Genomic DNA, 24,708 nt, shown 5'->3' on the forward strand with positions numbered 1-24,708 from the left:
TATGGCCTGTATCTTACCCTGGAGGGCAGACCTTCCCCTCTTAGTACCTCTGAAATGTCTGTATTTCTTCCCGTGAGTCTTTAAGCCTTCAGGATCACTGGAAGGAACAAAATGTCATCAAAAGCATTCCAGTGTTGCTGTCAGGTCATGTGGTGCAACACCTGGTGATGGTCTACATGGGACTGATGGAACATAGGACAGACCTGCACCTCACAACTGCATGCCTCCAGTAACATTATTGAGCACTGCCCCATAAAAGAATATAAACGTTCACCAATGATCACTCATCTTGAACTTCGCCAACATGTGTCGCAATGAAATTGTATAAGCATCGAGGTATATTGGATCTCTGTTTCTGGAAAAGCTCACCCTTTAGTTAACCTGATCATCGGTTCACGCTGTGAAGGGGTGGAGTGTATGGGGCTGCTGAATCATGGCCTGAGCCTCTGATTGATCACCTGAGGTGAACAATGAGTCAGCCATGGAAGCACATGTGGAGGCAATTCACCTGTGCTGCATGAAGGGGTGGAGCTGGCTCCACCTCTCCTAGACCCATTTAAGAGCTGACTGCCGGGGGGAAGCATCTCTTCTGGAGATCCACTCCCCTGGAGTTTCCTATGCAAGCCCAAGATAGGGTGAATGTCCTTTTCTACTCTAGTATAATAATTACATAAGCCAAGCTGTCGAATATACTATATCATCTGTATATTCATTGTTTGTACAGCACCCCTGTACTGTATTACTTTCATGGCTAAATGTGTAAAGAAGCTTTATTTTCATGGGTGAATTCAGATACCTGTTTAAGATTTGCATTCTTAAAAACAGAATTAGTAATAGTTTTTATTGTGGTTAGTAGCCAACATAACTAAAAGAATAAAAGGGGTGCTAATCTTTCTGGCACTTCATTAACAGAACTGTTCAAAAAGGCCTTATTTAAAGCTTATTGAAGTCAGCATACCCATTGTTTTCAATAACCTTTGGATCAGGCTTAAAACCCATTTAGTTAAAGGTGTACCAATGAAATGAATGTTATGAAATTACAGTTATCACTGATGATGTAATTTGAAGGTAATGGAATGTCATCTGTAACCAGAGGTCTAATTTGTCATGCAAGTTCTTATTAACAGTGATGACAGATACACAGCAAAGAATACAGCTTGAAGATGACAGCTCAGGTTGTGATTGCATCAATAAAATTTGAAACACCTATTTTTTTTCTCCAATTTTAGTAAGTACGTTACTAATAGTAAAACTAATTCTTCAATGTAAACTGAATAATCCATGCTTACTATAGGTTCTAGCAGACTCATGTTGTGAAGGTAATTTAAATTTGTCAAGTATCTTCTCAGCAGCTACCCAACGGTTGTATGTCACTATCTTTTACAAAAAGTTTGCTGTTACTATCAAGATTTATAGCTTGCAGGACGTGATAGCCAGCATGGTCAAAGAATTCTTGATATGAGAATGTGACAATACATACTTCTTACATTGGTAAGTAAAGAAAAAATAATGATAATATATTGTGGTAACTTATATCTTCCAAGCTAACAGAACTTTTCTGAAGGCTTCCACAAGAAACTCTAAAAAATGGAACTGGATCCATTTAGGATGAAGCAGTGTGAAAGACCTATTTCCCACTTCATTCCAAATTCATAGATGGATGATCACATCCAGTTCTACAAAATAAAACACAGTGTCTTCATTGTCCTTGACAGGTACACTTCTGCTTGAGTACATCTACAGCCTCCCTTACAAGAAATGAAAAAATAGTCTTAGCCAGATACTTAACTGAGGCTACCAACAGAAACTAAGAGACTGGGAAAATGGTTTTCTGATCCATTGTGGATAAGAAATCTGTGCTTATTTTTTTGCTGGATGAAACACAGAATAAGCAAACAATTCTGTCTAATGGAATGATTAAGTGTTTAAAATGATGTTTTAATTCAATCAATTAAAAGTATAAACAGCATGAGTTTGATTGAGTCAGTTTAAAGAATTACACAGAAACCAACGTAGTTGTCAGCAGGAGTGAAAAATTCATGTACCACCTACACACAGCTTGAATCTCGTATTTCTCAATTGGATATTACAAACAACCTACTCTATCACAGAAGGATAGCTCTTGAGTAAGAAAAAACACAGCAAAGCTTTCAAAACATGTGCAGTTAATTAAAATTTAGGCACTCGGCAACCACTGTCAAACACTTTAATAAGTATGACAGCTTGATTAGCCTTTATTTGTTCTGTCTTCCATAGAAAATTAAAAAAAAAAAAAATTAAGTATGCTTTTAACATAATAGAAATATTTACCATAGTAGATTAATAAAATGCCTGTCTTTTAAGCAAGTATACTCTTATATTCAATAGATGCATTCCTGAAAGCTAACAGAATAGAAATAACAATAAATATTTAACTACTGTTAATTGTGGATAGAGTACTTTAGAGAGAGCAACATGAAAGCAAACAAAAACATCCAATTGCAACTCTAATATGAGATAGCTTTTACCATACATTACACATATTTGTGTGGTAATTTAGCACTCTAATGGTAGGGCAAGACTTTCCGGTTGTGTTCAGCTCTGGTCTAAACTATTAGTTAGATCCATGATAAAAACTGTTGCCTCTAAGACAATTTAGGTTTGAAGAAAACCTAGTGGACAACTAAGCTGCTTTAGAAAACATATTTTCTAAAAAACAGACAAAAAAAACCCATCAAATTTCAGATTAAAATGCATGCATACAAATCCATTCATAGTTATGTTGGGACAACTTTATTGCTGAAATAAATTAATTTAGATGCATTCATTTTGAAACCTTAGTCAGTGTACATCTGCTTAAAATGATTGCATTACTTCTAGGCTTCCACAGAATCAGTGTTTGATAATCCATTTTACCAATTTATCTATCTAAACTTTTCAGATGGCTTTAAATTTCAGATGTATTTTAAATTCTTAGCATTGTACCAATTTTTTATTTTACCATGAAGTTTTGATTATCATGATTACACTATAAAATCATACAATCTTTAAGAATAAGATAAGAAACATATGCATGTAAGAATATAACATAAAAAAAATTATTCTCTTCTTAATTCTTCTCACTTCATGCTGTTTATCAACTCTGCTCCAGTAGTCAACTAACTTTATAAATAAAGAAAAAGTTAAGAATATTTACTGGCCTAGTAATGTTTATATAATTCATAAAGTGTAGAATATTTTTTACATTGAAATGAGACTAATATTTTAAAATAAGCCCAAAAAGGCTGAAGTTTTAATATTCTTATTTAGCTCAGTGCAACTGAACAGACAAAATGTACATCAAATTTAAGAGTCTTGCAATATAAAAAAAAAAAAGATCACTGATACATAAGTATATGTTTTCATAAGACTTTAGCAAAGAAGGTTCCTTTGGACATGATGGAATCCTATAAATCAGTAAGTTACAATATTATCTGAAAAATAAGCTTTCAGAACGAATACTTTTGGGAAGAACGCTATATATGAATTTTGCCTCAACCACTTATAAGATTACATTTTTGAGAGAGAAGTATCATAGAAGCAGTCTCATACAATATGAATATTAATTCACAAGTCAAGTCCCATTGCAAGACCAGTGAAAGGTTACTGCATACGCTGTATTAAAGGAAATAAATTTAGAAAAGGCTTTGGGATCTTCAGGTTCAGTTATAATGCAGTCACATTATAACTGCAGGCAGTATATATCTATAAGCAGATTTTATATGCCAATAAGCTTTAGAGAAACAAATTGTTCATATTTTTCACTAGCAGAGATTTACAAGAACTAGTTTTTTATACACAAAGATCTTAACTAATTATATCTCTCCTGTTCTAGAAATCACAGCACTTTTTGCAAATGGTAACCAAAAATTCTTCCACGAACAAGAAATTTCAGCCTCCTCCACTGATGGCTGTGCAACTTGTGATCACATTCATCAGAAAAAAACATCACCATGTTTCTGTTCCTCTAACTGGGTAAAGAATGGCTTATGAGATTTCACTGCAGATTTCACTTCAAGAAGTTTTATGCAAGTACTTAAATAGCCCCATTTTAAAATAAGAAATGTTATATGTTGTTGTGTCTTAGAGGTCCACGATTACACCACCGTTCATTAACAGCGCCAAAAGAAGCAGACTCCTAACCTACTTAAATGCCTAGTTTCTTGTTTACATTGCACTTTTCAGTCCTATTATATTCTGTCTTTGCTTATTTCTCCAGTACTATTTCAGGATGTTGAGTCCTACACCAGTTTCCTGTTCTAATTATTGTGCCTGATGATCATGTCTGAAACCTAATGACTTCAGTGTCCTGCAGAATAATGGAATCTTACCTCATCCTGCCAAACAGATTCAGAGGCTTCATATATTTAGTAAGGTCTCTGTTTCCTTCACGCCCAACTGATAGAAATCCAGAAGCCATATATCACGTTTCAGCACTGTTATTTCTATTTTTGTAAAAGCATTCTTATTGAACCAAAGCTGCATTGGCCTTGTAATTTTAATATAGATTTCTAGTAATTTGAAATTTCTCATTCAATGACATTTTTTTTCCTAGTACAACCATTTGTTTATATTAGGTTTTGTTTATGCTTTATGTTTAAATATTAAATAACTTTATTACCTTCTAATATGATAATATTATAACTTGAAATTTCTAACAGATGAGGAGCCTTCACTTACTATTTCCCTCCCACTTCTGTTCACTTTGTTCTCTAGACCTTAAGGTCTACGTTGAGAGTGTAATAGTAATCCCTGAATGAATATTGATAGGCTGCAGAGATCTATTTATAAGACACTTATTTTGCTTGTGTTTTATTTTATTGTTCAACATTTAACTACCTCATAAGAGGCTCTAACTGCATGTGAATTAATCTCCTCAGTGAAACATAAACCTATCACAGACAACCTAATTCTACACTTAATTCTCACACCAAATAGCCCTTTATTTCCCTTATACTACATGTGGTGGTATTTCATGATTGTAAGTTTTACTCAAAATCTTAACAACACTGCTCAGCCTGGCTCCCAAGGTGGAAGAGGATATAGATGATCCCTGATTGCCCACATTTCTTATATGATGGCTGTGTAATTAAAGACAAAATCTGTTATTTTGGAGTTCTGCAGATTGGGTGTCAAACTACACAGAAATTTAGATATAGGTTACTGTCAATTATCTACATGTGATTTTGGATAAAGGACTTAACAGTTTTTAAATTTGAATTTCCCCCTCCTCACTGTTTCAGCAGAAAATACAATAGCTGAACTTATTCTTAGAACAAAAATCACAAATTCTCAACTGTACCAAGTTGATTAAAGCTGATGATGAAAAAAACTCTTTACTGATTATGAAGTATTCAGAATACCACAATGTCTTTGAAGGGAAATAATGCAATACATCTTCACAAGTTTGACTTTAGGTGCAAATGTATAATGTAGTAAAACTGATCAAATTATCATTTGGGAAACCACTTTCCACAGCAGGCATAACTAATCTGGAACTCATAATACCTTTTAGCAGGGCTAATATGTCCTGGACACTTTTCTGGGACATATTGGTGGGATAATTTTCAGGATTTATTTGATTATTTCCCACTTGAGTTGGGTGAGATCTGTATATTCACAGTGAACACAGATCATCCTAAACAACTGAAATAACACTCTAGAGAGCTCATGTTACTGCCATCTGTATACCAAATTAAGAAAAGCCCACTTTTTGTCTGCAGTGGAAATTCTGTGTTACGGATTTTTCCTGCAAAGTTGAAAATAGACTCTGAGAAGAGAGGTCTGCATCTGCAGGCTTTTGCAAACCTCATTACATTTTTCTGTTGTCCATCCTAAATTCTGGACCACTGACCTCTTCCTTCAAGTAGGTTCTCATTATGGCATTTGTAGAAGAACAAAATAATTCACGCTGAGATGCTGTCAACGGTTTACAGGCTGGTTCAGCCCAGTTCTGTTACTAGCAGGGAGGAGGGATTTCACAAAATCTGCACCTTCAGGAAAAGGGAACAGGGGACCCCAAAACAATTAAAAACAGCAGCAACAACCTAAGGAGAAACATAACTAATTTACTAAATAAAGTATCAGAATACAAGATAGCACACTATAATACAATATAATTAGAATTGAAGCTAATCATTCAAATATAATTAGAGAATGTCTGAAAGGTGGATAGGCCTCACCATAACACTGAGGTGAGATGTGCAGTTCAGTTGAGCAGCAGGGAGTCAGGAGGAGAGTCAACAAAGATGAGCAGATGAAAAAGAGTGCATCAGGTGATACTGCCAGGAGTAATACCTCCTCTCTGTGACCACAAAGTACCCTGGCGAATGTAGTTGTTCTTCTCTTCTGGTCAGATACCCAGAACTTGAGCATTAACAGTTAATCTCCCAGTGCCCCACATTATGTTATGATGTGGAATACCGAGAACCAAAAATCATAAAACCATGACAGATGCAAACTCACTAAAACTAGTAAACACATTCAGAAAATCTGAAGTTTAAGCACATTGGTTCTATTTGAAATTCCAAACTATAAAGCAAGAAAAGGTTTGGCTTTCTGTCAGTCACCTATTAATACCTCAATAAGCTTTTCACCTTCTCAGACATTCACAGTTTCTGCTCAGATTAATCCAGTTATTGCCTTCCTCTCTTAGCATTTTCATAAGTCCGTTTTAGATTCCTTAATACAACAGGAAATTGTAAGTGGGCAAGTAATAAGGTATGGGTTCCTGAGATTAGATGACTTATATCAATGGGGGGGGGGGGGGGGGTGGGGGCTTGACAACTTTCTTAAAATGAGTGTTCTTCTTCACATTACTTATTTCACAGGTTTTTATTGAATTTGAATAATTTATCCAAGCATTGGGTCATTCTAATACTATGCAATATGTTGACTGAAAAGCAAAAACATATATCTGAATAACTTCTGCATAACAATGTACTCTTACATTCAAACAGTGTATGATACAGACAAATGCAAAAGTCTACAAAAAATGAATGGAAACAATTTAGTGGTGAGCATTTACTGATTATAATTTGATATGTAATTTGTTATGTAGATATATTCCTGTTCTACAGAAGTCTATTGTTGTTATTTGAAGTGTGTCCAATAAAACAAAAGGGAAAAAAAATAAGAAGTGTTGGGAAGTGAATAACTTTTTTCTTTTTTAAACATTTCCTAGTTTTGTGGGTAAAAAAATAAAAGGAAGCAAATTTCATTTACGAATAAAAATCTCCCTTCTAAAACAGAGAGGACAACTGATTTTAAGAAGTTCTGGCTATAAACTGAACAATGAAATCAAGAATGTTCTAAACTGCAATAAAAGGACTTGTATGTACCACAAGGAGATGACAATGTCATGCTGTTCTTGAAAGAATGATAGATTTTTCAATAACAATAAACTATTTGAATTGCAATCCAATATTTTAAGATTATTTATTTTAAACATTTCAGTGTGATTTTTTAAAATAAGTAAAATTCTACAAGTTTCTCTACATTATACTTCATTTTTTGTCTGTTATTTTCTCCCAGAAAAAAAAATTAAGGACATATGCCCATTGTCTCCAAACAATTCTTAACTATGTCAATTTCTATGGTGTGAAATGCATCAAAACACCTCATGCTGCAACATATCTAACAGCACAGTATGAAGCTCACGGAAACATTTTGTAGTTAGAACAAAGATCACTCTAAGCATAGGCGGTTTTCTCCTGACACCAGTTAAGTTCCTTACAGGATCAGCTGTTGATGTATTATCACTGATAAGTATCCAACGTATATCCTCCACCCCCTGCCCCCTCAAAAAATCTCAAATTTAAACCACCAATGCAGTGTATCTAAAGAAATGAAAGCAGTCATGACTTGCTGTTCAGAAAAAATTAAGTGGGGTGAATTTTCCGATTAGGTGCAAATTCAATCCAGATTTCTTGAGGATGAACAACTGGCATAGTATTTATCTTGTTCTGCGGGTCTTCTTATGCAAATTATTATCTAGTACAAGACATACTGGACAATTAATTACAAATATATAGAAAAAAATCTCTCTGAAAGGAGCATAGAAGGAATACTGAAGCAGTAAAATAAGTTACAGCCTGTTTCTTTCTATCATCCCTAATTTCTTTCTTATTAATGATAATTAAATCCTGAGGCATTTTCAAAAGTTCTGCAACACAAAGGAAAAATACTAAACAGAACATTTCATCATTGCAGCTCCAGTGATCTTCCACTAATTTGTGGAATATACATTTGGACAGCCAAATTCTGGTTTGTCTAGCTATTCAAACTCAATATAAACGGAGACACTAAGTTTAAACTGAGGAAATTGAATACAGCTTTTCACATTTTGCAGGTTTAGAACAACAGCATTCTATTATAGGCGCTACTACAAATAATAATTTATCTAATTTGATTTAGCCAGTCACTATATGTATTCAAGAACATATGGTTCCTTATATGAAAACCCTTCTGAAAATCTGGCACTTACTAGCTATGTAGCACATTCTTCATTAGCATCTCTATCCTCTGTGCGTAAAGCTCATTAAACTCCAGTTGATGCAACTTCATCTTTAAAATGATACACAGAATTATAAAAACACTTTAAAGTTTGCATACTGCTTATTTATAGAATCCTATGAGTATAAATGTACTTATTATATGTTTATGGTCTTTTTAAAAAGTCCTGTTTTAAAGTTAAATCTTAGTCCTTTTCTGAGTAAAGATATCTATCACGTCCAAACATATAAAACATTGATTTTGAACTTGGCAGGATGGATGCAACTGATTTGTAGATACATTTCTGAATTTTCTGATCTGGGTATCTAGGTAATTTGGGAGTAGGAAGAAATGATTCTCTGGAAAACAGACACAACCTTAGAACTATTTCCATAGGACAGGATGATGTAGGAGAATTACAAGTGCAGTAATGGTCCTGAGACTACGCACGGATAAGAACAATTTCTTTTCTCTATTGTTTGTTCATAGCCTGGTACCAGTTTACTGACAGCACCTCTGTCCCTCCTGTCATTATATTAGTTAAGTATTTGTCAATGCCACACAGTGCCAGAAAGGCACACACATCAATGCCCTTTTTTTTTTTTTTTTAAATAGTTTTTCTTCTTGCCCTGGGAACAGCTAGATATCATTCTTACTCCATTTTCAATGACTTTTTGCTAGCATACATTTAAATGATTCACTGAATTTTCCCAGCTTATTTTTCCAGACAATGGAGACAAAAGTTTTTCAATGGAGACAAAAGTTTTTGTTTTTTGTTTTGTTTTGTTTTGTTTTTTAAAGTTGCACTTCCTTATATTTTAAATTTCTAAACATTTTTTGTTTAGATTAATCTCAATCATTTGTTTCTCTTACTTCAACTTTTAACACCTTGCCCTGCAGTGATTTGTAAAAAGCTTTTTCCTTCAGTACATACACTATTTATTTTAGCAAAGCAAGTAAATTAACTCCTCTGCTGATACAAAAATTGTTTCCCAAGTAGAGCCTAACACTTTAGGTTAATTGCTCTGTAGCATTTGAGGAAAATTGGAGAAATAGAGAAGTTTGCTATGCCTCTAAATGGACAGAAAGGATCATGATTAACAAGTATATGATCAGAGTTACATGGCTGATGTGCCTCAGCAATGACATTACTGCAGGCATGGGGTTAGTTAAAGAAGGTTGTGTTTCACCCCAAAGCCTATTCAAGGACCGTTACCATCGAATACTGGCTGATAACAAGTCAGCATGACCACAGGAGCTGCAAAGGGAACACAACACTGCTGTGGCAGTAGCTCATTGTACAAAATCCTGCCAAGCACCAGAACTATTTTTTGTACAGAAGATACACCTGGCAATATCTTTGCTCTTTGAACCAGAGGCAACATCTGAGCCTTACCTGCATAAAATATTAATAAAAGGAGGGCGGAGAGTGTTTTCAATAATGACAAAGTTCAAGCTGTGTAATGATGCTGACTTAAGAAATTTTCTAGTCTTGACACTAATAATGATTTGGTATTCTTTTACAAACCATACACAATTTTCTTGTTGAGATAATCTGATGCTGCTTTAATTTATTTCAAATAAAATGCAAAAATTTAAAAATAAGAGAGAACTGCTATTAGTAGTAAAAGACTTTACTCAAGATTACAATTCTGATTAAAGTAATGTTACTAATAATGCCCAGATGGCACATTGGAGCATTAAAATATCATCTTGAGTATAATCACAAACGTAGTAGGACTGAAAACTAATTTCAAATGTTGAGTAAGTGTTTAATTGGGGACACCTCTGAGTCTCATGAGATCCCAAGAGAAAGTCTGAATACTAATTTTCAGTTGCTTCAACAGCACTGGGACAACACAGAAAAAGATACTGTCAGAGAAGAATTAGGGTGCTAACTAACATAAATCCCAATACACTAATTAAAGAATATATGTAAAATAATTCCCTTCTTGTGTTTTTCTTCTGCAGAAGAACTGTTTTTATTGAGACCCCAATCAGAGAAGAAACTTGTGAAAAGGAAATGTTTAAAGATGCAAAAAAATTTTCAAAGTTTTCTTAGTTTTCAGCAACTAGGAGTAAAACTAAATACAATGACAGAGCCTTTACTTGAGATACAGGTGCTATAGAACAAGATATCAAAGAAAGAGGAATTAACTCACCCGTCTCAGCAACAGTTTAGAAAAATGGTGAGCTGAGGAACGCAGTCTTCTTGGATTTGAAATCTGGTGCACTGGCTGTGGGGAGTAGAGGGGGCTGAGGGTGCAAACTGCACAGGTTCTGAGTGCATATGCACTCTTGGAAGTACCACCAAGAGGGAGAGAGAGGAGGATTAGATCTAGGCTCCCCAGCTCTGATCTCTCAGGTGCTCACCCACATGCTCACCTTCTGGTTCAGGCTGTGACCTAGCAGTCCCCTTGCAGAAGGGTTATTTATTGACCTAATCACAGAAAATCCGGATCCTTTGTTTGCCTAATGATACATTTTCTGTGTGATGCTATATGAACAATTCAGCTCCTACACACTTCACCCTCTCCATGTGCTCAAGATATATAATTTTTTTTTTTTTTAAATAAGAAATTTAATAAGGTTAAAACCATGTTTAAAAAACTATAGCCACCAGCAGGATTTCAGTGATTATATTGACTGGTAAAACAGACATTAAAACTTGATTAACATTCATAAACATTTAAGAAGATACATCTATGAGGGAAATAAAAACGGAGAAAGAGTACTTTATGCTTACCTGCATTTCATTTTACATGATTTTTCTCTCTTTTCCTCCACTCCCTTGATTCTATCAACTGTATGGATCCCACTTTGTCATTGCCTGACGTATCAGAACAGTGATATTTTTAACACATTTTGCAATCTTAAAAATGGTAGTTTCTTCAAACTCAGCAAAACTGAATTACTTAAGAAATACATGCCAAAAACTTGTATGAGAGTCAAAGGGGAAGAAAACAATGATTATCTAAGAACAGACATATTTAAGTTTTCAGTTAGCAAACATACCAACAAAAAGGCTAGAAAATATAGTCCCATGTAGTTTTCTTGTGAAGCAGAATTGCAGGAATTGCCAATTTTTACTTTTATTTTTTAACCTGCTATTGCTTTATAGGGTTCACATCCTATTGGAAGGCATTCTCATTGCCTTCTTTTACCATATAAGCTACTATAGTAAAACTCTCTACTAGTTAAGTTTGGTTGTTCTTTTATTGCCTGACCATTGTTGTTGCATTGTTGTTTATTTATTATTAGTAGAGGTAATTTTTCCTGCTCTTAGTTCACTTGCTTTTATTAATACTTACTCCACATTGTAAACAAATATAAATTAAAACACAAAGCTTTTGGAGGAAACATAACAGAATTTATATTTACAAAATCTCAAAAGCCAAAAAACAGCATTTTTTCAGATTGGAGCTGTCTATTGTAAGGTAGTCAGTTATTTTCTCAATGTCTTAGAACACTTCTTCCAGCACTTAGACTTCTTAAAGGAAATGAAGTGCATTTTCGTGGAAGAAAGATGTTTAAAATAGATTTAAAGCATTTGATGCTCCTAGTACATAACACTTAGAGTCCGAGTCTCATTATACAGAGATATTTTTCCCTCCACTGACAGTCTATCAAATATTAACAGATGAAAAGAATTGCACAGAGGCAAAAAAAGGCTTTTTGAGAAGAAAGGGTAAATGTTCAGTTCTGGCCATACCAACTAGGATAAAATCCTTGGATTTGTTTTTTTCCTAACATTCAGGATGTGACTATGGTACAGAGAACTGTACTCCTGCTTCCAGAGATACATTAGGCAGTAAATAAATGAAAGAAAAAGCTCAGTCTGTTTTATAGTTAATATAAGTACATATTAAGTTATGTTTAGTCCTAGAATTTCACAGCCCATTTTCATCTATGATTAACATTACAGTGTGTTATCTTCCCCCTTCTTTCTAGATCATCAGTAAGGCGAATAAGAGTGAATTTTTCTGAGTGTGATAAGGTGAACAACAAAATCTTAGCATAAAGTCTTTGCAACATACTTACCAGTGTAGTGTATTAAAAATAGGAGGCAAAATTAAAACATTAAAATTTAACTTTTCAAGAGACAAATCATCTTTAGAACTGGACTAGAATCAACCTTACATTCAATTACTTCCCTTTTCTCCAGTTTTTATGGAAGAGGATTGAAAATAAAGAGCACTGATCATCCTAAGCACATGAGTGGGTGGTAGATGTTTCAGTTGGAGATGATTTGAGCAATTAATGTCAAATATAAGAGAAAGGAGGAGTGCTCTCCTGTCGTTTGTTCAAATGACTAGGAAGATCATAGTTTCAGCACTGGGAAAGACATCATCTGATACTCAAATACAGAAGTACAAAAATGTTAAGATATAACTTTGCTCCAGAACCCTCCCCATCTGGATTAAGCTACAGAGCTCAAATTACAGGTACTACTTCATTCAGTATATAATAAAATTACTGTAGAGTATTGGATTGACTTGAATCATAGGATTATACATATTTATTTGTATATATGCTTTTCTGTTGCACCTGAGAAATACAGTTCCTACTAGTTGCCGTAGTTGCTGCCTGTAATCTCAAACTTTTTAAAGTGTTTTGGAGAGCAGACAGAAATACCATTCTAGGCAGTCTGCCAGCTGGAAGGATGTTATAAAATACTGCACTTGCTCACAGGGGTTTCCCACAATATCTCCCCAGCTGGCATCCTACTCTGCCAGACAGAAGCTTCTAGGAGGGCAACACTGTACCTGTTGCTGTCAGATTTGATCTCACAGCAGGGGTGGGAGTACCCTATGAAGAGTTTTTTTTAACAATTTCTTCACGCCTGGATGGTTTTACTTTTCCTACAGCATCCTGTTCTTGAGAGAAATCTGCCTGTTTAAAATAACAATAATGTATTCACTGAATTTTTCCTTGGATTTATAGAAACGTTCACAGAATTCTGTGACTGTGTGACTAGGTTTGGGAATATAAACTTAATATTACTAGAATAAATAATAGGGTACTTCAATAGTGATCTGTAATGCAGATGTCAAATAATTGCCTCAGATTTCACTGGTCTACTGAATTAACATTAATTCCACAGAGCTTTCACAGGAGCAAGAATTTCAAAGTTTCTCAACTTGTTCAGGGACATAATTTTGTTGAGAATAAGGGGAAGAAGGGGAAGAAAGGAAGAGAGAAGTAAAAAATAATTGTTTTTCAAGTGCCATCCAACAAGAAAGCTTCAAACTCTCTCCTATTTGCATAGAAGTATTTTCACAAGAAGAAAAGAAAAAAACAAAAAAGTTTTCATCTGCTTTAGCAGGCGTAGCATAGGTGATGATAATGCAGTCTGTGATCTGATGGGGATGGCCAGACTGAGTTATGAGCCAGTCCACTGCATGTAAAACAAACAGACCCTACAGTCTGTAGGACACTAGTCTATTGCCAAGTAGCAGAGAACAAGAGCAGTTGTTGAAAACACTGTAAAATTAGATCCTCAGGCAAATGATTGAAGCTTAGAAGTAATATTGAAGCAAATGATTGAAGCTTAGAAGGCCTTAATCTTGGCAACAAGTACTTATCAGATGATGACACAAAGACATAGCGCTATCAAGAATATGGGCTGTGTTTCAATGGGCTCTCTTTCAGGGAAAGATATTCATTTCACAATGTCTTAAAAAAAAAAAAAAATCAAATTGGTAAAATACAAAGAACTATCCTTTTTGAAGTACCAGTTTTTGGCAGAGACTATCAAGGAGCAGCCAGAGGGGCCTGTACCACGAAGATTGTGACCCAAGAGTGGAGTAGAAAAGTAAGGCAGGCAGGAAAAACCATCCTCACTAAAGGGCACATTCCCATGGCACCAAGAAAGAGGAGTAAGTACTGTGAAAGTAATTGTTCAGACAAAAGTCAGGAACATCAGACAAGTGCATAGTGATAATGTCTAAGATCAACAATGAAATCAAGTCAGCAGTTTAGGAAGGTATGCGGCCAGGCACTGATATTCATGCAGCATAAATCACAGAAGGAACAAGGCCAAGAGCAGAAAGAGTTCCCAGTGGTCTCTCAAATTTGATTTCCAATACAGAACATTTCACAGCAGCCTAACCCAACGTGACAAGAGATGCACCATATCAGAACTGGCCTTGAACGCAAACAGCTGAATATCTAGATGAGGAAGGATGGCATTGCATTCAGTGCCCTGACAGTAGCTGCACAAAATTAACAAGTTAAAATGTATGACTTCATTATGTGCTGGAATCGCATATCCACATAAATATAGCATCTGAAAGGGACATTCATACAACTCCCTTTTCTGTTTGTTACAGTTTTCTGTGAAAGAGGCAGTTGGGTAAGATACTTTTAAGTTTGAATCCAGTCCTACAATATTTGGGAAAAATCTGGGGCAGAAGTCAACAGATTTTTGAGATAAACATTTGAGATGATTTTGAAGGTGAAATTACTTTATAAAATCCGGTAATACTTAGAAATCAACAATAATAAGAAAACATTCTTTAAGTTTTTACTTAATTATACTTTTAGAATACTAAAAAACATCAGCATTATCAGGAGAATAAAAAAAGAAACAACACAAGGAACTGCCCAAATAATTTATGTGATGATGCAACTAAAACTTCTATTCTATATGATTTGCACAGGAGAGACAAACTAAGACCAGAAAAGCATTAAATCTGTCCTTTCTACATGCTGAGTAAGCTTTGTAGCTATGAGGATTGATCCAAAAATAATGCCTCTTATTTTTCTAGTGTAGCATGGTGGAAAGTGCAACAAGACAGCAGAACAGGCTGCCCTGAGAGGTGCAAATCCAGGCTCCCTGCCAGGATATGGCCTGCCCAGGGAGGTGGTGGAGTCACCGCCTCTGCCAGTGTTTAAGAGGCGTCTGGATGAGGAGCTGCGAGATATGGTTTAGTGCTTGTGGTGGCAGTGGTAACAAGACGACGGTTGGACTAGATGATCTTATAGGTCATTGTGACTCTATAAACAGCAAGATCCCAAGCATCAGTGAGGGTGCAGAAATAAAGGAAAGAAGCTGCTTATCTTCAGAAGACCTGTAATGTCCTCAGGTAGGCAGGGATCTCTAGATGAGATATCCTTACCTCTACTACCAAACTTTAAATGAAGTCTGGGAAGGAGTGGATCCTGGCTCCAAGTCTTCTGGTCACACAGGTGCACTGCTTGTATCTGAGCACCCCTGGGTTGGCCCTGCCTTCCTACCAGGTTTTCAAACACTGATTTAAGACTTGACTTAATATTCCCAAAGCAACTACATAGGCCCAGAATGTCAGAGGTTGAATCTTTCCACCAATATTCCATTATATTTTGTTGCCATGCAACAGATGGCAGCAGAAGGGCAGTCTGACATGAAAGCATGTATGAAGATGCACCACTGAATTTCCCCATGCAAGAAAAAGGAAGTGGCACCTACTGCTATTCATCAACACTTGCTAACCATTCATGGAAACCTAACAGTGGAAGTGAGCACAGTTGAGTTTGGGAGCAGTGTGTTTCATCAGTGACAACAATAACAATGGGTCACCTCCACTGGTGCAGAATTTTTTTCAAGCACAGCATGCAGGCTCCTGTTTATCACTGACAAAGATGTATAAGGTGGTAACTATGTGGAAAGGGCCCTGTATCTGAGAATTTGCTCTTTCAAACAGTGTTACTGTGTTCTTTGTACCTACTGTACTTTTCATGGAAATAACATGTAGATTGCTCCAGAAGTAAGGTCTTCTTTTAATTGTATTGCTTTGAAGTACCAGCAGTATCTTATATTTTACAGCTGATCAACAAATTGGTATAGTCACACTATTTTTAACCTGAAATGGCATAACTGTTTAAGGATTAATAAAAAGTTAGTAAAGCTCACTGTATTAGTTACTATAAAAGTAAAATTGATTATATAACTTGGTGGCCCCAGAATTATTTTGGTGTTTACACATTAGCAATGATGTATGATCATAAAAAGGATAGTATCATTGATACTTTCATACAGTATTTTTAAATAACATAAGATTGTAGCTACTAGAGAAGTACATGCATCTTTTAAGCAGTGAAATCAATTCCTAAAGCAATACAATAATAATACAGAATTGGAGTAAAGCATGTTTTAAAGCACCATATGCATTCAAATGTACTTAGAAATGTACTTGTTTCAAGCCCCTGCTAAACACCAGGCTTATTTGCTAGGAATGTAAACTGTTAACAGATATAAAAATAAAGAAAACTGCATTTCAAAAACACAGTTTTTATTTCTTAAAAGGTTTTGGAATGATAAAAGATTACTTTATAAAGTACCTAAGATTGTTTTATTAATTGAAAGCATTCCTAGTAATGCTATAAATGATGCCCAGATTACTACATTTTTACATTTATCTTTCATAGAAATATATTCCAGAAATTAATTTCATTACCTTAATAAAAAATAACTTTGAAGATATTCAGGTCTTGGAAGCAATTCCTAGTTTCTGTCAGATTAAAACAGTTGATGCTGAGAACTCCTGGCAAAATACCAATACACTTACTGATTGCAGATATCTAGCCAATGTTTATTTAAGCAAGCACAGATCAATGGTTGTTTTCTTCTCTAAGTTTGCTAAGTGTACAAATGTTACAAGTCTGTAACACTCTTTAGTGTTTTCACTTCAGAAATACACAGTTTAAGTACTAGGCCTAATCAGACATTTCCTGCCAACACCTTTTTAATCAGGAAAAAAAAGGATGAGAATACAAGCATTTTGGCTACAGCTATTTTTGCAATGTTGATAGTTATCTTCTGCTGACGAGGTCTTATGTTATGAGCAGAAAAAAATTGCTGTACAATACAGCAATCAGTAGTCAAGCACATGCAAGCAGGTAAGAAGTCAAACTTCAAGCCTCCTTATGTAGAAAGCCAATGATTAAAATGCTCTTGGGGGTATAAAAGTACCTTAACTATCAGAGTTTACGAAGCGTTTCCTGAAAGAAGTCCCTCAAGCTCTTTTTGGTAAGTTATTTTTTCTTTTTTAAGAAGAGAAATTATGTCCAAAATAAAAAGATTTTTATTAAGCAATTCAGTTAGTCTGTTTTGGATGATTCCATTTTAAGTCTTAAAAGAGTATTTGATTATACGTAAAGAATTACATCTGTACTAGGAGCACATGAGAGTACAAAATATCATTGTTCCTGTAATTTGTTCAACAACAGGTTGACAGCCTACATATGATTTCAATGCCCTGAAGTACATGGAATTGATTCAGTCAAATAAACCCTAAATTCCTTCTCTATGCAACAGAAGTATGGAATATTGCAAGACAGCTTTGCCCTTAGTGCTGTCTTTTACTTTTGAGGAGGTGTAAGGTACACTGGTCTTCTGTGTTTCAAGATCTATGGCTCACACACTGCACATCTTGTTCCAGTGTTCTCTGAGCTCCAAAGTATAGAAGTTTTTCCTCATACTTGCATGGAACTTCCTGTGTTCCAGTTTGTGTCCCTTGTCACTGGGCACTGACAATAGCATAGTCATGTCCACTTGACTCCTGCCCATTAAAAACTTATAAGCATTAATAAAAACCCCGTCAGTCTCTGGATCAGTCTCTGAGTATCTCCGTTAAGAAGAAAGGCTGAGAGATCCAGGCACATCTTCATGGCCCTCCTCTGAAATCTCTCCAGTAATCTCCCATATTTCCTGAACTGAGAAACTGAGAATCAGACACAGAACTTCAGAAGTGGCCTCACTAGGGCAGAGTAGAGAGGAAAGAGAACCTCCCTTGACCTGCTGGCCACATTCTTTTTAACATATCACAAAACACCATTGTCATTCCTGGCCACAAGGGCACACTGCAGGTTCATAGTCAACCTGTTGTCCACCAGGACACAGGTCCTTCACCTCAGAGCTCCTCTCCAGTAGATCAACCCATATCCTGTAGGGATGAAGGTAGTTATACCTCTTCAGGTGTAGGACTCTGCACTTGCCCTTGTTAAACTTCATAACATTCCTCCCTACCCAACTCTCCACTCTATCCAGTTGCTGAATGGCAACACCATCTTCTGGTGTCATCCACTCCTCCCAGCAGAGTTGCTGAGGACACAGTTTATCCTCTATTGGCCCTTGGTGTTTGCAGGATTGTTTTTTTATATCTCACTCCTCTTCCAGCTGCTGTTTCACAGCAGATTTTTTTTTTATCCTTTCTTAAATATGCTTTTCCAGAGGCAGAAGTGTTTCTAGTAGACTCAGCTCTGCCTGACAATGGCTCTGTTTTGGAGGCATCTGGAGCTAACTCCTTTTCTAGCATGGAACAGCTTCTGGACTTTTGCAGAGTTGGCTAGCCTCTCTGAAGAATCTCCTGTTACCAAAACCCAATATAATCTTCCTTGGGCTCAGAAAAGTGCCAGGTAAGGCTCATTTAGGACTTAATGCTTTAAGGGCTCCAATAATCATAACATTTAAGCTTCAACCCATCACAATTTAGGGATCCAGCAAGATAAGTTTCCACATGAGCTGAACTCAAAAGGAAATTTAGACTAAATGTACCATCAGATTGCTTATCTCAGTCAGGAACATAACACTGTATTTAAAAACATGATTTTTATCAGATAGGCTCCAAGTATATAGCTTATTTACTTGCCAAATTTACGCTTTTGATAGTACTGACAACTCTTCAAGTCTGAGGAACGCTAAGTAACAAGGGACTGAGTCTTGTCCAAGATTTACCAGAATCCAGAGGATTTGCAGTGGGGATCTCACTAAAATTGTAAATTTCAATTTGTTAGATAGAAAACTACTCCAAGAGATAACAGTTTTGCTGTTTTCAATATTCACGCTATAGTCACCCCTATGAGCTGGGCTCAATCAACTATCAACTTTGCTCGGGTTCATGCTCTCCCTAGAGCTATGAAGAGTGGGTTAAAATAATTATAAAAGGAAAAACAGATTTTACGGCCATCTGAAAGGTCATCATCACTTAAAAACCCAAGCTTTGATTTTTTTTTTTGTGGAAAATGGAAGAATGAAAAGAAATCTAGAGGAGCAGTGAGGTATACATCAAAAGATTAAATACCAATAACTCAAAAGCAACAGTGTCCTTTTGAAAAAGTAGAGGTAAGGAGAAGAGATTAATTTAGCAATCTACTTAGGGGATCAAAGGGCTCATTTATATTCAATTTGATTTGTATTTGTCTCGAAAAATACACATCAAAAGTACATACCTCAGGCTTAAGAGAAAACAAGTAAGAAAACCAAAGCACTGAGATTAACATCAGGGGAAAAGAACAGGAAAAAACTTCAAGACCAATAAGTAGCTATGACTTTTTTACGTTAAGATAAACATTTTGACCTTTTTGAAATATGACTTCTGGAATTGCAAGGGCAACATAATCAGGGCACTTTCAAAGGACACTGATTTGATGAAATAAATTGAAGAGTTCTCAAAGAGCTGGAGAAAAGTGAAACTAATAAAATGTTACACTGTTATTTACTTATTTTCAATAATCTTAGTCACATTCATTTGAAGAGTCACTGACAAAAGCTATGCATTTGATAGCAAGTTTCAAAACATATCTGCATTATCAGTGCAAAGGAAGTTTTTCAAGGGCAGTTTCTGCAGTGCAATTGTAAATGAAGTAGCTTTTTGAAGATGGAGCCAGGCCTTACTGCCACATCAATGTGGCAGGGATTGATTGCTCTCAAGGGGGCAGATCCAGGGTGCAAAGCAGAGAGGCTCCAAATAGTGTTGTGCAATGCCTGATAACATGCATGCTGTCCACTAATGCAGTGTTATGCTGCCAAACTCTGACACTTAGTATAACTAGTCTAAGATGGACTTAATGAGTTCTCCAGCTGCTATTGCATTTTAGTTCCAGCCCAAGCTGAGAGACAACAAATCTAGTCTGTAATGATCTTATAGCATTCAGTTTATAGCTTCTTTTTAGCTTACAGTTTTCTTTTCCTTAGCTTTCTGCAAATACCCTAGCTATATCATCTTGTTCCACATGAATTTCTCATTGCCTTCATATTTAAATCCATTAGGTAGAATGAAACAGAGAAATTGCCCTTTCTGAGGTACAGGGCAGGGATTGCCTATGTTGCTATTCTTACAAATAGAAAATAAACTAAGATTACAAAAACTTGAATAAAGTATGGTTTTCTTTTCTTCAAAAAGAAATTTATAAAAAAAACACATGTAGAAAGATGCATAAATATTATTAAAGATATTAATAATGAAGTGGAAAACAATCCTAAAATACAATGTACTTGTGGTTTTTTTTTCTGCTATAATCTTTTTGTTAGAACTGCATTATTACTGGAAGAAGTATCTTTTCACTCTTCCACTAAATTAAATTCTGTATAGCCATGCAGTCAGAATACATAATGTAAAGTGTTAACCTTAACCTTAATTTCTTCTGAGGCTTTATAAAGAAAAGTAGAATCTATTGAGTAACTATAATCTGTATACCTGGCAGTAGCATACATTTGCTGTTAGGACAAATAATTTAGGATTTTGTCAGCAATTCCGGCTGCACCCTGGTGCCATAGAAAGATATTACAAAAGAAAAAGTGCTCACCTGCCTCTGAAGATCTAGGCTCACAAAAGAAATCCTGCAGAAGATTGAGGAATCTTCAACCAAAGATGCCAGAATGGCAGTCAGCCCTTAAATGAGATCTAAGAGAGGTGGAGCCAGGCTCAACCCCTTCCTGTCGCACAGGTGAATTGCCTTCACCTGCGCTCTCAGTGCTGACTGGGTTCTCTCCCCAGGTGCTTAATCAGTAGTTCAGGCCTCAATAGTTACCATACACTCTCCTGTTATACCCATGGCCATCTAATTCACTGTAGAAAGCAGACAGGTTAGTTACAGTATTTTCCCTTATTAATACTATCTCTACTTTTTGTGATTATATTGTTTTAGTTTATGTGTTTGGAAGAGGTTTTCAGGAGGAAAATCTCCATGATTGGTCCGGGGACTGAGATTAGACAGACCTGTCTATAGCTTCCAGTTACTTCTCTTAAAGATGAGCACCAAGTTTTATCCAATTTACAGGAACTCCCTCTTTTCTCATCGCCACGATTTCTCATATATAGACAGCATCCTGACAGTAACACCAGCCAACTCTTTGAAAAGAGTCTGTAATTCGTTTTTCCTAACTGTTAGTTGCACTTATTCTGCCAGTTATATCATTATTGCTAATCTAAAACCAATAACATGACACTAATTGAAGTATACAAGAAGAGAGTGAAATAGACTTTTCCTGTAAAACAATGTATTTTATGTAGGAGCGCTATAGCCCTGTCTGATGTGAACATTTGGCTCTTTTGTTGCATGACAAATTTTAATTTATCAAAAATGTTCCAGAAAATTGAAGTTCATTGAGGCTTTGTTCAGACTTCCTCAAATACACGTGGACTTCTACACACCCTACTGAGTCTAAAGACAAATGCAGAGTTTTAGATAACTCTAGACAAGTTTCATATCATTTGATAAATAAACTTCTTCATGAAACAAACACCGTCCAAAAATGAATTCCCAAAGAACTGGGATAGCCCGAGTCTGCAAATATGACACATTTTAACTGATTATAGCCTATAGAAGAGAGTGAAATGTCAGGTGGAGTTGAAAAATTATTAATGAAAGCCATTTAATTTCCTTAGTGCAATCTTGGAAATCTAAACGACTACTGAAAGTACGAAAAATTTATTCAATGTCTTTTAACTTCCCTGATCATAATTTTTAACATTCTAAAAAAAGAAAATGCACCAAAAAAAAAAAAAAAAAAGAGAATGCACTAAATTGTGAAATGCTGAATGGTCTACAGGTAGCATCAGTTTTGTTATAGCCTTTCAGTATTACATTTATTCCAAGTAAATCATAAGTTGCCAAGTAGCTAAACTCTCAGAACCACGGATCTTAATTCCAAAACAAAGCCAAGTTAAATAAAATCTGAAGGGAATTCTCCAAGACAAAGTAAAATACTACTGTGTCACTCACCAAGTTGTTATTTCATACTTTAGTTGATTTTTCTCCATCTCAATAACTATTTGTGCTTAAATTATCACTAATAAACTTTACAGTTGGTATATTTGAGTACGTGGAATTTTTACACCTATTACATTTTTTCTTTTACAGTTTTTTTTAGTTATTTTCTTATTATGGCCGAAGGCTTACAATTTCATTGATTTGAAGAATTCAGATGTGAAGTGAATTACAATCCATAAGAAAAATTTCTATAGTCCAATAAGTTTGACTTGCAAAGAGGAAAAAAATTTAAAAAAGGAAAAAAAGACAAACTTCATGAATCACTCTCTATGAGGGTTATAAGTGATAAATTACTGGTAGCACTACTAAGGCCAGATCTTAGCAGATGTTTCTCATAGTACAAAACTGATAGGGATGTGCTTTACCAGAGTGAGTAGTAGTAACCATCCTTTCTATAAATATGTATCTGTTGGTAATGTTAAAGAGGCTTGAAATTTCAGCTGGAAAATAATTTGAATTTATTTATGAAGACTGTATGAACAAGTGTACAGCTGAGAAGAGGAATTCAGGAAGATGTGTTTTTAATTAGTGTTGGTGGTGTCTACTTAGCTTGTTTTATTACAGTAGATGTATTGAATGAAAAGAACATGCTAGTTAGACAACATCGTGACAATGGAGTCCCCTGGTGATCTGACACAAGATTCAACTTTAGTAGCTTCTTAAAGAAATGAGTTCATTTTTTATAGCGGGTGATTGGATGTAAATGCCATATATTTATCACGCCTACTTTCCTCTAGTTTGTTTGTAGCAGTTCTGTTTTGTTTGTGAGATCAGCATCAGAAAATTGTTATCTATTACAGAAGATGATCTTTAGCTGTGAATTCCCACGCTGTGTGATTAAAGCCATACAACCAAGAATTTCCAGAGAATATATATGTAAATATATAACTGGGCAGCATTTCAGCCACTTGCCATTCAAAATATCATCCAAAGATACCTTTCCATAATGAATTGTCCAGAATTTATGCTACTATTTTTATAATTTTTTACTATATTTATGATACTAAAACTACCCTGAATGCCCCTATAGGATCAATGTTGCAGTTATATATATATATATTTATATAAATATATAAATATATCTGATACTTTCGTATTTTGACATAACTAAAAAAACTTATATACATATATATATATGTACATACATATATACATATATATAATTTTTTTTAGGTACATGATCATGATTTTATCAGGTACATGATAATGAAAACAAGGACAGACATTTCCGGACTGAACTAGAGAAATTCTGCAAACATTTTTACCTCAGCTTCTTCATCTTTAAAAGGCATTGATAATATTTACATTTCATAAATATTGTGAAACTTAATTTGCCCTGTGTTTTGAACACATCGAGTTTTATAAAATTATTGCTATCTTTCATTCCTGTTCTAAACATTTTTTCCAGGTTCGGTTATCCAGATCATTCATCTTGTTTGTTTCCCTTCTCTGAACTACATTTATTTCTGTTACTAATTTTGGACTGCTGCATTCCTTACTTATTAAAGAACTGCAACTGATGTCTACCTACCAATAAACAGAAACACTTTTCAGATGCACATTTCCATCAGCTAGTGTTTAGATTTTGACTGTTACACCAGCACAGTGATAAAAGATTATCTTTTATCCATATTAGTTCCTATATCCTTCTCACTGCAAATCTATGTAAGCATAAGCATTGATGGAAGAGGACAAAAGGAAAAACTTGGAGAATAGGGAAGGCATAACTTCCCCTTTCAGAAGTACTTCTTCCTTGTAACAAATTAATGTGACCAGCTTTAATACCATTTCCTTCCATATTTCCTATTCTAAAGCATTCATGATTGTGTTTAATTTTCATTTTTTGAATTGGTTTTGATAGATGGAGTTTTATCAAATTCATTTATCTTTATTATTTCCATGTCAATTTTTTTCACAATTTTTTGTAGTTTTCTGCAATCTTTATGGTAATAGCTCAGAAATCTTAAAGGGAGTATTCTCCATCAAGAATGAAAGTGTTGTTAAATAAGGACAAGATCAGAGGTAAATATGATTTATCTGTATTCTTGCTCTATATTCCTGCTGGGTTTGAAAGTCAGTAGAATATGAGAGTCCTTGCTCTTCTCAGGGGAAAGATATTTCTAATCAGCTCTACCACATTCTATGGCAGTGGTTTCCAATTCA

Source organism: Tympanuchus pallidicinctus, unplaced genomic scaffold (assembly GCF_026119805.1).
Source record: "Tympanuchus pallidicinctus isolate F22 unplaced genomic scaffold, pur_lepc_1.0 scaffold2, whole genome shotgun sequence".
Taxonomy (NCBI): domain Eukaryota; kingdom Metazoa; phylum Chordata; class Aves; order Galliformes; family Phasianidae; genus Tympanuchus; species Tympanuchus pallidicinctus.